Below are 14,889 nucleotides of genomic sequence, written 5' to 3'. Positions count from 1 at the left end.
GACGACACCATCGCAGCAATGGGACATCAAGGTGTACTTGTATAAAAGCATAGCCGTGGATAGAAGACATGCATCAATAGAATGCAGTTGTTCAAACGCACGAGCTGACGAACTGCACGACCGCACATTCATAAACACAGTCATCTCACCGTTCCTGAGTATACAGATCATCATCAAACCAGGAATACATTTACTTAGTAGAGATCCAGGTCATGTTCATTGCCTGTGCGCAGGATCGCTGTGGCAATTTCTAATTTACAATGGGTAAACACCACACATGATCGTCATCCATAACACGGCACACACCATCAGCACTAGCATCAACACCAGCACCACACGTGGATAGTCATCCACAACATGGTACCACCATCAACACCACCACCACACACGATCGTCATCCATAACACGGCACACACCATCAGCACTAGAATCAACACCAGCACCACACGTGGATAGTCATCCACAACATGGTACCACCATCAACACCACCACCACACACGATCGTCATCCACAACACGGCACACACCATCAGCACTAGAATCAACACCAGCACCACACGTGGATAGTCATCCACAACATGGTACCACCATCAACACCACCACCACACACGATCGTCATCCACAACACGGCACACACCATCAGCACTAGAATCAACACCAGCACCACACGTGGATAGTCATCCACAACATGGTACCACCATCAACACCACCACCACACACGATCGTCATCCATAACACGGCACACACCATCAGCACCAGCACCACACATTGATAGTTATCCAAAACACGGCACACACCATCAGTACCACCATCAACACCAACACCACACGTGGATAGTCATCCACAACATGGTACCACCATCAACACCAACACCACACGCTGATAGTCATCCAAAACATAGCACACACAATCAGTACGAGCATCAACACCACCACCATACACTGATCGTCATCCAAAACACGGCACACACCATCAGTACCAGCATCAACACCACCAACACCACACGCTGATAGTCATCCAAAACATGGCACACACCATCAGTACCAGCATCAACACCACACACTAATCGTCATCCAAAACATGGCTCAAACCATCAGTACCAGCATCAACACCACCACCACACGCTGATCGTCATCCAAAACACGGCACACACCATCAGTACCAGCATCAACACCACACACTAATCATCATCCAAAACATGGCTCAAACCATCAGTACCAGCATCAACACCACCACCACACGCTGATCGTCATCCAAAACATGGCACACACCATCAGGACCAGCATTAACACCACACACTGATCGTCATCCAAAACATGGCACACACACCACCACACACACACACACACACCACCACCATACACTGATCGTCATCCAAAATATGGCACACACACCACCACACACACCACCACCATACACTGATCGTCATCCAAAATATGGCACACACACACCACCACACACACCACCATACACTGATAGTGATCCAAAACATGGCACACACCACACACTGACAGTGATCCAAAACATGGCACACACCACACACACACACCACCATACACTGATAGTGATCCAAAACATGGCACACACCACACACTGACAGTGATCCAAAACATGGCACACACCACACACACACCACCATACACTGATAGTCATCCAAAACATGGCACACACCACACACACACACACACACACACCACCATACACTGATTGTCATCCAAAACATGGCACACACCACCACACACACACACCACCACCATACACTGATAGTCATCCAAAACATGGCACACACCACACACAGACCACCATACACTGATAGTCATCCAAAACATGGCACACACCACACACACACCACCACCACCATACACTGATAGTGATCCAAAACATGGCACACACACCACCACCATACACTGATTGTCATCCAAAACATGGCACACACCACCACCACCATACACTGATAGTCATCCAAAACATGGCACACACCACACACAGACCACCATACACTGATAGTCATCCAAAACATGGCACACACCACCACACACCGCTTGTCATCCAACACATGGCCCACACCACCGCACACACCCCGCCACCATACACTGATTGTCATCCAAAACACGGCACACACCACCCCACACACACACCACCATACACTGATTGTCATCCAAAACATGGCACACACCACCACCATACACTGATTGTCATCCAAAACATGGCACACACACCACACACACACCACCATACACACACACCACCACCATACACTGATTATCATCCAAAACATGGCACACACACCACACACACACCACCACACACACACCACCACCATACACTGATTGTCATCCAAAACATGGCACACACACCACCACTATACACACACACCACCACCATACACTGCATTATTTCTGCCTCGCATAAAGTGAAATAAATATAAACAATGAATCTCCAGTTTCATAACAAATAAAAGGAATAAATAACATTTTCAAATGAAATGTTTGTTGATGATAAAGTGTAAAATTAAAATAAACAAACTCGGGCCGAGGAGAACTCATCCAATCGAACGACGCCTTGAGTGGGGAAAAAAAGGCCGAGAGAGTAAACGGTTATACGAGACATCGAATCAAACTCTTAACAACATGATCGTTTTGTTGGGATTTAAGGACATAACGAGCTTATTTCACAATATTAACCTGTCACAGTAAATACAAACAATCACGATACGTTTGGAGAAACCAGCAAACAATACACCGCTCTGGAATTCTTACCTCACGGATCAAACAAATAAATGCAAAAAAATATAGAGTACGCAGGTAGAGATAAGTATAAAACAATCTATGAGTAACATTTATTGACTGGAATCTGGTTTTAGAGTTAAACACCAAATTATTAAATCTTCAAATAAAACCGTCACTGATGGGAATAACATCGCCATGTTTTCCTTCAAGCAAATAAAAAAATGAAAATTTCAACAAAGCCGTCAGTGAAGTTCGAAGATAAATTCCCTCCCTCCTCAGGGGGGGGGGGTTGGAAATCACTTAAAACATGTACAAATGCAAAAAAAAAAAAAAATTCTCTAACAATTTTTTTTTGGGGGGGGGGGGGATAACAATTTTTGGAGGGGTTGGAAATCACTTTAAACATGGAGAAATGCAAAATGAATTTTTTTTCTCAATTTTTTTGGGGGGAGGATTGTAAATCACTTAAAACATGTAGAAATGCAAAAAAAAATCTTTTTTGGGGGGGGGGGTAACAATTTTTTTGGGGGGGTTGGAAATCACTTAAAACATGTAGAAATGCAAAAAAAAAAATTCTTTTCTCTAACAATTTTTTTTTGGGGGGGGGAACAAGTCCAAAATTTAATGGCATGATCCTTGGACCATACCTAACCCCCCCCCCCCACCAAGTTTCGTCGAAATCCGTCGAGGAGTTTTTCCGTAATACTGTTCACAAACAAACAAACAAACAGAAAGTGGTGAAAACAGTAACCTCCATACATCTTGGAAGATGGCGGAGGTTAAATATACCTCGCCTCAGGGTGATTTTTCCATCGTCGTGATAACTTGTTCATTAAGGGAAGCCCGTTGAGGGTTAATTTGCTGCGGTAATTAACGCCGCAATCCAGACTGTGCCACACGCCTCCGGCTTTGCTTGACCGTATTTAGAAACGAGACATGTGATATCGATTCGTGTAACGCCCAACCGATTTTTTGGCCTCGTTATCATGATATTGTGGCAATAGTGGACACGTGATCCAGCCTTGGGGCCATTAAGCCAGCTGGCCATTACAGTCGCATTGAAGTGACCCGTCGGATTCATACCAGGTAAATGGAACGAACCGCATAGTGACAACAATATTATTTGATGTACCATACTCTTCAAAGCATTGATGCTTCGCTTAGCAAGGGTGAAACTGGGTGGTTTGCCATTGCCTTCCCAGCGTTTTGTCCATGATCCATGCTTTTAAATGCTGAGCATCAAGCAAAAGTTCATTGGATAGCAATTACCTTCTAAGCACTGTTTAATATAGTAGAGCGACGTCATGATAAATTCCTGTGATGTCACTCCCACTACCAGAAAAAAACCCACTAATCAGGGTCCGAGGGGCTTAATGGGTCTTGCGTGTAGTTATGGTTTATTCACCCAGGTCATTTTTGCTCGCTTATGTAGCATCGCAGGGATAATGAGGTTTCTCATCATTCAGCCAAGCAAGCGATCCACTTGGAGAACCTTGGACCACAAAATCCAAATTCCTTTCAGCCCTTTAGAGTTTGTTTGATTAATAAACATATCCAGGGAATTTGGGAAATTTTGGGGGGTAATTGTTTGAAAGGAAGATGCTATAGTATTCGTCCACTGTACATCGAATAGGAAAAAGTTCAAATTTTGCTAAACTTTCTCAAAGAGACAAGGTGGTTTTATTTTGATTGATACTTGGGCATTATGCATGAAACGTCTATCTCCAGAGAATATGACATCATCATACTAGGTTAAGTATATGATGTAATGTACCCACTAGCACTTCGTAGACTCTAGAGTAGACCTGAGGGTGTAATAGCCCGTTCCATGAGCAACGGAGAGCACGGCTTCTTCACTCGAAACAATATGGAGTCAGGTCAGGTAAGGTATGGGAGCATGCACCGGAGCAGCACGTCGCTGCGTCCACTTTTCGTCGGTTTCGCCTGGCCCATCACCATCTGCTTGAGATGCCAATCAACCTGCTGCAACAACGAGAAAATGTGGTCGGCCCATTGGCCTCCTCCACCCACGAGGCTCCCTCGCTAAGAGAATCTGGTGAGCAGGATCAGGGTCAGGAAAAGGAGCCACATGTCCATACAACCGCAGCTGACGCACACAGACTATGCAGGTAACAAAATCTCATTTGAATCTCTCTCAGCAATTGCGCATTGGACACAAAGTCCGACCAGCGATAGACAAGGATTCTCCGAAGAGACCTGGTACCAAAGGAATTAAGTCTCCATCTCAGCTCCCTGGTCAGAGTCCAAGTCTCAGATGCATAGAGAAAGACTGGAAGCACCAAGGACCTGAAGACTCAGACTTTTGTCCTCCTGCACTGGTACCAGCAGCACCACACCCCATGATCCAGTGAATCCATGACTCCCCAGGCCTGACCCAGGCATCTATTGACCTCTCGCTCAAAGCCAGCAGAGACATGAATATCACTGCCAAGGTAAGTGAATCTCTCTATGACCTCCACATCCTCAACACAAACAAGTACAGACAAGATCGCAGCATCTAAGATGTCATTGAAAGCCTGGATCTTAGTCTTTGACCCCAGAAACCCAAAATATCAGCGACTCCAACTCCTCTTTCAGCACCTCAAGGGCCCCCAAAAGGATATCTAAAGTGTCTGCAAAGATGACTGCATCATCTGCGAAATCAAGGTCAGAGATCTTGACATTCCCAAATGATGTACCACAGCTTGATCTCTCTAATATCCTCCCCAGAATCCAGTCCATACAAATGCTGAAAAGTGTGGGGGCCAGTACACCCCCCCTGACGAACTCCAGTCACAACTGGAAATTAGTCGGAGGTAGTATTACTCATCTAACAGAACTCTCAGTACTAAAGTATAGTTCAGACATCAGATTGATTCGTTTTGGTGGCACCCACAAAGAACAAGAATCCTCCAGACGGCAGTGACTATGGTCAATGGTATCCAGTGTCCCTTGAGAGACAAAATTCTTCTTCACCCTGCGGTGAGTTCCAAGACATCCACCGGAAAAAATCAAGGACAGTGGTCTTGAAGACACTCCACAACTTTTCAGGATTCCCCAAAGCACCCAGACCCCCTAAATCCCCACTCAGCCTGTTTGCAAACTCCTCAGCGACCCTCTCATCCTTGAGCTTGCCAACATCCAGCCTAAGCTGGGATGGTACCATTCTTCTGGATTTAAGGTAAAACTTCAGAGTTGCTACAATAAGCCGGTGGTCACTATTGAGGAACTGAGCACTCCAGTAGACCATACAGTTCTGAATTATCCTCCAGCAACCATCAGCAAGCACATGGTCAATCTCCATTGCCACACCACCATTGTTGGAACACCAAGTCCAGAGATGAGCCTGTGGGTACTGAAACCATGAACGAACCACCCTAAGTCCATGACTTCTTGCAAAGTTAAGGAACTTGGTACTCTTCTGGTTGACAGTTCCAGACACATGGAGATGAACACATGTCTCATAACCATCCCTATCAGTTCCAGTCGATGCATTGAAATCCCTCAAGACTAGAAGTGTATCTCGCCTGAGGCACTGATAAACCACAGAATCGAGTGCAGCATAGAATGCGTCCTTCACAGTAAGATCACTCGCCTCAGTCGAAGCATATACAGAGACCAGGGAAATGACACATTAGGAGTAATGACTCCTTAGTCTCATAATACGCTCATTGACCAGTGTTACCTAAAGTATCATTGGAGTGAGCTTATTGGACACAGCTCCAGCAACTCCTTGGGCATGGTAACCATCAGAGCGAGCAGACCAATATTAGGTGTAACCACTTGCCATGATATCACCACTATCCGATCTCCGAACTTCAGAGAGTACTGCAATACCTTTGTTCAAACACGAGCTCAGATGATAACGAGTACAAGAGCATTAGGTCAAAATAGGCCCTAACCTGGACATTTTTGGTAACAAGCTGATTTTTTCAGGATAGGTCCAGGAATATGTCTAGAATAACATACTAAAAGTCCTCATAAATCCTCCTTGAGCGTTTTCCGCAATCCAAGATGGCGTCCAAAATGGCCGCCTCTTCTGTTTTTCTCATAACTTTGCAAGCAGGTTTCCCCAAAACACACTTTAAATGTCTACATATATGTTTTGAAGTATGAGGAACTCATTAGAATACATCTTAAGAGATGCTGAAGCACGCAAGTACCAATAAGACCTCTTGAGTTCTTCCAAAAGTCCAGGCAGAAGCAGACGCCGACACCCTGATTGTCTCCACAGCACTAGCACTGGCAGAGTCAGAACATGTGCCAGTTGCTGTCGTTGGTACGGACACAGACTTACTGGTAATGCTAGTTGCTCGGGCAACCTCTTCCACAGATGTGTACATGCTATGCCGCAGTAATCCTGTCACGGTCTTCAACATTCATGAGATTCAGCATGCCATAGGGGACACAAGAAATCACTTGATGTTTCTTCATGCTGTGACGGGATGTGACACGGTCTCTGCGATCTATCCTCAGGGCAAGCGTAAAGCTTTCAACATGGTGCACAAGAAGCGAGACTACGACTTGCTGGATACCTTCACAAACAGTGGAAGCACCCATGACGAGGTGGAAAAAGCTGGGGAAGGCTTCATTCTTAAGCTTTATGGAGCCAGCAGTTTTGAATCTCTTGATGACTACTGTCACATCGCATACAAACGGGCAATCGGTCGCAGTTCCCTGAGTTCATCCTTTCAGCTAGAAAGTCTACCTCCAACTAGTGCTGCAGCAAAGCAACATTCATATCGCACCTATCTTACCGTCCAGGAATGGATGGGTAACTCCTTATCTCCAACAGAATGGGGCTGGCGATTTCAGGACGGGACTCTTACCCCGGTAGAAACAGACATTGCTGTTGCACCCGACACTTTGCTGAACATGGTGGCATGTGGGTGTAAACCAGATGGTTGCAGAAGCATGACATGCAGCTGCAAGAAACTTGGGCTCTTTTGTACCTCAATGTGCAGTAAATGCAGTGGTCTCAATTGCAACAATAAAGCACCAACTCTTATAGATGCCGACGATGATATTACCCCAACTTCAGAGGACATCAACATTGAAGATACAGCATCCGACGATGAAGACAATGACTGATGCAACTAGGTGTGTGCATGCGTAAGGTAAAGATTCATCTGAAACTTTTGAGGTTTGAATCTCTCGCATGATCTTGTTTTGAATGTCTTTGCCTCTTGAAACAGGCTAAAACAGCAGTGTGTTGATAAGTGGCGGACATTTTGAGCACCATTTGAATTTCAGAAAGAACTTCAGCGGTTTTATTGTTTCCTTTGTACTTCAAAGTATCTGAATGAGTTCCTTATTTCTCAAGACATAATATATTTAGAGATTTAAAGTGCATATTGAGGTAACTTAGTCACAGGGTCATGAGAAAAACAGGAAATTGCAACCATCTTTGGCGCCATTTTGGATTTTGGGACTAGTTCAAGTAGTTTTATTGGTATAGATATGCGTGTTTCAAATCTGCGAATAAGAATTTATCTAGATTCCTTGACTCCCATAACATATATAAAGACATTTTAGTGTGCTTTATTGGGTTACTTAGTTGCAGAGTTATGAGAAAACAACAACAGGAAAAGGGGAATTTCGGGCGCCATTTTGAATTTCAGGATGAGCTCAAGTGTTTTTATTGGTAAATGTGTGTTTTTGAAAAATTCCCAATAAGTATATGATTCATTTCATTGAGTCGCAAAACATATATTAAGACATTTAAAGTGCGTGTTGAAGTACCTTGGTGTAAAACCAGAAACGGCAGCAATTTCAGACGCCATTTTGGATTTCTGAAAGAGCTTAAGCGGTTTTATTCGTTTTTGTGTGTTTCAAAATCTTCCGATATGTATTGTATTGAGTTCCTTATACTTCAAAACATATGTGTAGACATTTAAAATGTGTTATAGGTAAACCTACTTGCAAAGTTATGAGAAAAACAGGAAATGGCAGCCATTTTGGACGCCATTTTGGATTGCGGAAAACGCTCAAGGAGGATTCATGAGAACTTTTAGTATGTTATTTCACACACATTCCTGGACCTTTCCTGAAAAAATCAGCTTGTTACCAAAAATGTCCAGGTTAAACCCTAATGCTCTTGGACTAAACAGAGACAGATGATCATCATCTCTTAGAGTGAGAACATTCCAGGCATGTACCTGAAGGGCCCGCCTCAGGTTAAACCAAGGAGACTGCCCTCTGGTAGACGACACCTCAGCACCAATCCACCACACACCACTGCAATCTGACCCTGGAGGTTTACCCCGTGGTTTTCTTCCTGTAACCAAGGAATGGGGGTCTCAACGGCTTTCCCCTAATCCCGTCATCTGCTGAGCTGCCCTGTGGAGGGCAGCAGCTTCCATGGAGTGGATTATCGGATTTCTTTGCAGTTGTTGGTTTTGCGGAATGAAGTGTTTTACGGTGGCCAGAGTGCAAATCCTGCCACCAACCCCCTAAAAAAATGTAACCCAACTGCAGGAGGACATCTGCAGACACATTTGTGCAATGGAAATGTATGGCAATTGGCTCATGAGGAGCTCCTCCACCCTTTGACAGGTTTTGTTTTTTAATCCTGCTGGGTGTCAAGAAAACCTGGTGGGAGAGACAGTTGAGTCGCCAACAACCCGACCATGAAACAGGTTCGTAGAGGCTTACATGGTACCTGGAGCAAATCACAGATCTAATCTGGCTTGACATGACAATAATATCAGCGTCTGGAAAACGGCAGGATCAGCGTCAGGAAAACGAGCCACATTTCCATACATCCGCAGCTGACGCTCACGACTATGCAGGTAACAAATCTCATTTGAGTCTCTCTCAGCGATCGTTCGTTGGACACAAAGTCCGACCAGCAACAACCAAGGATTCTCTGGGACCTCACATCACGAGTTCATGTGTTCATTCACATGTTATGCCTTGCCGGATGGGAGTGTGGCTTGGTGTGTGAATGTGTGTTGGTTATTATCCCCCGCCAACCAACGAAGTTGGCGGGGGATATAGAAATGGGTTCCGTCCGTCCGTCACATTTCGTTTCCGGAGCTGAACTACAAATCCCCTCAAGATATATATTACGAAATTTGGTACACATATCAAGCAAGTGGTGAACTGGTGCCTTTTGATATTATCTAATTGATAGGTCACATTGATTGGCAGCCATGTTGGATTCAAGGAAAATATTAAATAATGTTTTCTCTGGAATCACATAACCTAATGAAGCGAAAATTTGCAACTATCATCTTCCATCATGTCTGCATACATGGTAAAAATTATGACATCACAAGTCACATGGTTTGGCGGCCATCTTGGATAGAATAACACACCTCATCCGATTAACACGAAACTTCACACACGTATTCCACTGGAGGATCGCAGGCAGAATGTAAATTTATGATGTCATAGGTCACATGGTTCATCAGCCATCTTGGATTGAAAATTAATAAATTTTAAAAATCTTCTTCTCCAGAACGGCTGGACAGATTGAGGCAAAATTTCACATACACTTTCCCCAAGACATCCTTTCAGAAGTTTGTTAATTTCTAATTGATAGGTCACATGGTTTGACGGCCATATTGAATTTACCCTAAAACCTTTAAAAGTCTTCTCGAGAATGGCTGGTCAGATCAAGGGGAAACTTCACATACATATTGCACACGCTTAGGGAATATAAGTTTGTTAATCCTCATTTACTATGGCGGGGGATATCGAAGACTTTGTCTTCAATGGATGCTAGTTATCTCTTATATGTGAGCTTCAGAAGGTCGAATGGAGTTCTCCCAGGGTTCGAAGTATCCACTTCCATTTCAGGAAGGGATTACGATTCATGGACCAAATTGTGAAGTTTTCTAGTTCTCAAAGTTTCATTTCGAGGGCTCTTTTCAGGATCGTCACTGAGCTCCGGACAGCTTCCAACTGTGATTTGTTTGTAGTAATATTCCCAGAGATGTTTTTAAAATATCCGTGAGGTTATCTTTTATCATTTCCATTGCTCCAATTATCACTGGACCAATTTCGGCGTTCTTCAGCTTCCAGGATCTTTTCACTTCATTTTTGAGGTCTTGGTATTTGGTCATTTTCTTTTATCTGCGTTGTTTAGGCCAAAATTGCTGGGTACTGATACCTCAATAAACAATGGCATATTTTTGTTTCTGTACCTCAGTCCTATATCCGGTTGAAATGCTTTGTTTTCGATGGGATCATAAGATCGCATGTGACCATCACTTCCTTGTTTTTAATTGTTAACTCACCTGGACTTTAGTCAGGTGAGCTTCTGCGATTGAGCAGTGTCCGCAGGTGAGTGAGTGAGTCAGTCCGTAAATACTTCAATCATTATTGCTTGAACCAAACACACGATTTTGATGAAATTTCGCCACAAGCTTCAAATCTGATGCCGAATGAAGGTGTATCGACCACATCAAAATCTGTGCTCATTCAGGAAGCCTACGGGTGGGGGGGGGGGTTTGCCCCCCCTTGAAATAGCTATTTGCTCTCTCCAAAACTACGCACACAATTTCGATGAAACTTGACCACAACCTTCATCACATGGGATGTACCAGAGTGTATAGACTGCATCAAAATCTGTGCTCATTAAGCGGGTATAGGGGGGTTGACCCCCCCCCCCAAAAAATAGGTATTTGATCTCTTCTCCGAAAGTACACACATGATTTGATGAAACTTGACCACAACCTTCATCACCCGTTATGTACCAACATTTATCGACCGCATCAAAATCTGCACTCAAGAAGGTGGTCTACGGGGGGGGGGGGTGTTATTGACCCACCAAAAGAGGTATTTGCTTTCTTCTCCGAAGCTACACATACAATTTTGATGAAACTTGACCATAAACTTCATCTCCCATGATGTACTAAAGTTTGTTCAAGGCCTTTTTTTGTTTGTTTGTTTGTTTGTTTGTTTGTTGGATAACACGTCAAAACTCATGAAAGAGTTCATACACAGCAACATATAACAAGGCAGAAGTCAAGAGGGGCAGGAGAGGGAAGCACAAAATAGTGGGAAACAGAGACAATAGGATATCTGTGAAACGGAGAGGGATGGGGCAGAGTACATAGGGTAAACAAGATGGAACTACAGGGACTTTGAGGAAGGAAAACAGGAAATTAGATGGTGGTGGCTTTGGGGTGGATCAACAGGGGTCGTAAAGATCAAGATTTTGGATAGGAGAAGATATGAGATGGTGTAGAACATGTTTTGAAGACCGGGAGGGAGGAGTGGGATTGAAGAGAGTGTGGGAGTTTGTTCAAGAGGCTGGAAAAGGAGGAATGAAAGAGTGAAGGTGAGCAATGATTCTTGATTTTGGCAGTTTCACCAGAAGGGGGTTTTTGGCAGACCTTGAGAGTCCTGAGGAAATATAGGGGGGGGGCAGATCAGAGACAGAACAGTGGAGGGGGGGCAAGGCCGGAGAGGAGACGGTGGAAGACAGAAAGCCCACCGACCTGCCTCCAGTGAGAGAGTGAGAGACACAAAGACTCAGCTTCATCACGGGAGATACCAATGATCTTAAATGCCTTGGTTTCTGCAGCGTGAAGTCGAGCTAGGTGTGAGGCAGGACCACCACACCAGAGGGGGGAGCAGTACTCCATCAGACTGTGGACCAAAGCTTTGTTTGTGGTCAGGAACTCAGGTGTGCCAAGGAAGGACTTTGCATGACGTCAGATGCCCAGTTGGTGACTGGCTTTGGAGGCCAACTTGGAAGTGTGGTTAGCCCAAGAAAGATCATGGCTAATCATGAGGACCAAAAGTTTGAGTAACTGAACTTCTTCAATAAGATTGTTGAGAAAGTAGATAAGAGGTTTTGCTAGAAGGTCCTTTCGGAGAGAGATGGTGAGAGTGTGAGATTTGTCAGGATTGAAAGACATATTCCCAGTGTTTGACCAATTTGTGATTTTGTTAAGGTTTGAAAAGTGGAATGACAGACTGCAGTCTGCCTCTCTGTAGGAGGGTGGAGGGCAGAGAGTTGAGTCATCAGCAAACAAATAAAGGTGATTCTCCAGAGTCAGAGAGATCGTTGATGAAGATTTGGAATAGCACTGGACCCAGAACACTGCCTAAGTGCACTCCAGCTTTGACAGGTGGAGGAGATGAAAGGATTCTGTTGAGAGCGACACGTTGGATACGAGACTAGAGGAAGTCAGTAACAGTAAGCCATGGATGGAGTTGGCCTTCGATGCCATAGATAGAGAGTTTGGAGAGCAGGGTAGGGTATCAAATGCTCAATATATGTTTGGAGAGAGACGGTCCCCAATCTCATGTCTGACATTAAAGGCCTCTATCCATTGTTGAGAGAGCAGAAACAGCATGTCCAAGGTAGAGTGGCCTGGTCTGAATCCAAAATAATGGTCAAGCCATTGGAGAAGAGGAAGGATTTGATGTGCCCTTTACGTATATCCTGCAGTTCTGCAGGAAGTGATGATGGGTTCCATTACCTTGCCGATGATTGGGAGCAGGCTGATTGGTCTGTAGTTGCAGGGATCAGTTTTTGCACCATTTTATGGAGAGTGGTAATAGTTGCTGATTTCTAAGTAGATGGCAGATAACCTTGAGAAAATGAGAGGGTGAATAGAACAGAGAGAGGGTGAGCAAAAGCAGCAGAGCAGGTTTTAAGAACATGAGGACAGATGCCATCTGGACTGGTTGCAGAATCAGAGTTGAAGTTTGACAGCAAGCTCTCCACCTTGTCAGGAGAAAAGGACACAGAGTCACAGCTGGATGCCACTGGGTAAGGTGGGTACAGAAAGCAATGGGTTTGGGATGCAAGATTTAGAAGCAAACACAGAGTTTAGGCATTCAGCTTTTTCACGTAGTGTCAGCTGTGCAGCCATTTGAGGTAAGGAAGGGGATGGAAGTGGGACATCCACCAGAAACAGACGTAACTAGATACCACCAGGATTTGGAGGAGGGAGACATGTTTGAGAGTTCATATTTGAGATGAGAAAAATGTTGTTTCCTGCCTCTCCTCAAAGTAGACACATACTTGTTCCCAGCTTTGTGGACAGAACTGAGATTGTCTTCAGGAGGATTTGTCTTCCATGAGGCAAAGGAAAATTGTTTTAGGACAACTGCCTCGCCACAAGCTTCAGTGTACCATGGGCAGGAGGAAGGGTAGGATATCTGAAGACGAGATGGGATAAATCTGTGAGAGAGAGAGAGAGAAAGAGAGAGAAAGAGAGAGAAAGAGAGAGAAAGAGAGAGAAAGAGAGAGAGGAAGAGAGAGAAAGAGAGAGAGGAAGAGAGAGAAAGAGAGAGAGGAAGAGAGAGAGAAAGAGAGAGAGAAAGAGAGAAAGAGAAAGAGAAAGAGAAAGAGAGAGAGAGAGAGAAAGAGAAAGAGAGAGAAAGAGAAAGAGAAAGAGAAAGAGAAAGAGAAAGAGAAAGAGAAAGAGAAAGAGAAAGAGAAAGAGAAAGAGAAAGAGAAGAGAAAAAGAAGAGAAAAAGAAGAGAAAGAGAAAGAGAAAGAGAAAGAGAAAGAGAAAGAGAAAGAGAAAGAGAAAGAGAAAGAGAAAGAGAAAGAGAAAGAGAAAGAGAAAGAGAAAGAGAAAGAGAAAGAGAAAGAAAGAGAAAGAGAAAGAGAAAGAGAAAGAGAAAGAGAGAGAGAGAGAGAGAGAGAGAGAGAGAGAGAGAGAGAGAGAGAGAGAGAGAGAGAGAGAGAGAGAGAGAGAGAGAGAGAGAGAGAGAGAGAGAGAGAGAGAGAGAGAGAGAGAGAGAGAGAGAGAGAGAGAGAGAGAGAGAGAGAGATTGTCTTTGATAGAATTCCCAGGATGAGTTGATGTCGGAGAGAGTAGAAATGGGAGACCAGCCTAGAAGTTTGATGGCTGCTTGAAGACCTTGCTAGTCGCCCTTAGTGAAGTGTCAGACTCGTCGGCGCTGGGGTGGTTCTCTAGTAACAGCCAGGAAGATGACCACTTTAACAAGCATATGGTCAGATTAACAGATTGGAGCGAAAGAAGAACAGCAGACATTTTCTGGGAAATTGGTCAAAATCAAATCCAGAGATGGAGTACCATTGGCTGAGATCTTGGTTCGGAAGTTGACCGATTGAGTCAGTCCCAATGAGTCACAGAAGTTCCTCTGCTGAATGGCCATGGCAGGTGAGAGAAGTACCCACACCCAGCTAACTGGCATGACGACAATTGAAGCTAACTGGCATGGTG

General features: G+C 44.3%; 1 protein-coding gene across 6 annotated transcripts in view; it reads right to left on the bottom strand.

The window, feature by feature from the left end:
- Positions 1-14,889, bottom strand: part of LOC147028666 (calcium/calmodulin-dependent protein kinase kinase 2-like) — a 200,879-nt gene that overhangs the window by 57,303 nt on the left and 128,687 nt on the right. For 2 of the 6 annotated variants that reach the window (XM_085879305.1, XM_085879321.1), the window contains exon 1: positions 2,526-2,748. The exons of the other annotated variants lie outside the window; for them this stretch is intronic. The gene's annotated coding sequence lies outside the window, so the exon portion shown is untranslated. Of the gene's footprint in view, positions 1-2,525; positions 2,749-14,889 lie in introns of those variants that run through there. 6 annotated transcript variants of the gene reach the window in all.

The sequence above is a fragment of the Eptatretus burgeri genome, chromosome 4 (assembly GCF_056783735.1).
Source record: "Eptatretus burgeri isolate ZD-2024b chromosome 4, Ebu_testis_v1, whole genome shotgun sequence".
NCBI lineage: Eukaryota > Metazoa > Chordata > Myxini > Myxiniformes > Myxinidae > Eptatretus > Eptatretus burgeri.
The sequence above is the reverse complement of the archived record's forward strand: the minus strand, read 5'-3'. Positions and strand labels throughout refer to the sequence as shown.